Source organism: Pundamilia nyererei, unplaced genomic scaffold, assembly GCF_000239375.1.
Source record: "Pundamilia nyererei isolate P.nyererei 1_Seehausen unplaced genomic scaffold, PunNye1.0 scaffold03420, whole genome shotgun sequence".
NCBI lineage: Eukaryota > Metazoa > Chordata > Actinopteri > Cichliformes > Cichlidae > Pundamilia > Pundamilia nyererei.
In genome coordinates, this window is record NW_005190821.1 from 1 (window position 1) to 1,207 (window position 1,207).

Here is a 1,207-nt window from a genome sequence, read left to right on the forward strand (position 1 = left end):
CGTAGCTTGCCTCCACCAGTGTGTGAATGAATAGTGGCATTGTAAAGCGCTTTGGGTGCCTTGAAAAGCGCTATATCCAATCCATTATTATTAGTGTACTTACTTTGACTGTGGCTCCCTGACTCAGTGCACTATGGGAGGTGGAGGACCTCTGCTGTAAGAGGTCCAGTCGCGGAGGCAGCTGAGACACTGGAGACGGAGGGCGCTCCACCTGCACACCCACACATTGATTTACAGATTTTGTAGCGGATGAAGTGCTTGTAATATTCCTCAGAGATATTTACACGATAAGGATCACTCAAATCACCTTTCATTCCTTTTCGGATGCTCAGCTTGAACTTGAGCAGGTCATCTTGACCATATCTATTAGCTAAATTTACTGAGTTGTTGTAGCAATTACCTGATTAATATTGTGCATTAATAAGCAATCGAACAGCTGCATCTAATAAAGCACCCAGTGAGCGTCTAAATATATGTACGTGCTCGTCTTACTTTGGTGCAGGCCAGCCAGATCATGATAAGTTGCTGGTCTTCCAGCCGATTATCCTCTTCCTCTTTGTTGCCTGCGGCTTCTGCTCTGCTTGACCCCTGGAAACCAGCAAAGGAAGCCCCAGTGGCCTTTGGGTGAAAGGGGTCCACTACAATAGGCTCCGTGCCTTTAATCTCACATCGGCAAAACGGGCAGCCCTGACCCTCCGATTCCTGAAATGCACACACGGAAAGACACAGCAAGGTTAGGAGGTAAAGGCAAAGGAGCAGACTGAAGCTTTCATCATTTGTGAAAGGCTTTGCTTTGATTTAAATCCAAATTACAGCTGCAAGTCTTTTCAAGACTGAAAGCTTAAGGAGGAAACCATGAAAACTACCACAAAAAGAGTCACCCGGATAGGATGAATTATAATGTAAATAAAACTGAAGATGTCAAATAAATGTTGTACATCAAAGATCTGCAGAAGCAGCACTTTAACAAAAACTATGTCTAAAGAACTCTGCAGTCATGCTGCGATTAATTAATCTGTTACGTTAGCCCGGAGAGCATTTCTGTCCTGAAGGCAGAGTAGTGAGAACAACACGACTGCGCTTGGGAAGACAACGATTATATTGTTCGTCTGATGTGAACCACAATCAAAATAAATTCCGTATAAGGAAGTCTAAAGTCCAAAGTCCATCAAGAATAAACAGCACATCAAATTCATTCATTTAATCA

At 43.3% G+C, this 1,207-nt stretch overlaps 1 pseudogene; it reads right to left on the bottom strand.

Annotated features, from left to right (window-relative positions):
* Positions 1–103: 103 nt before the first annotated feature.
* Positions 104–1,207, bottom strand: part of LOC102206087 (E3 ubiquitin-protein ligase CBL-like) — a 3,671-nt pseudogene continuing 2,567 nt past the window's right edge.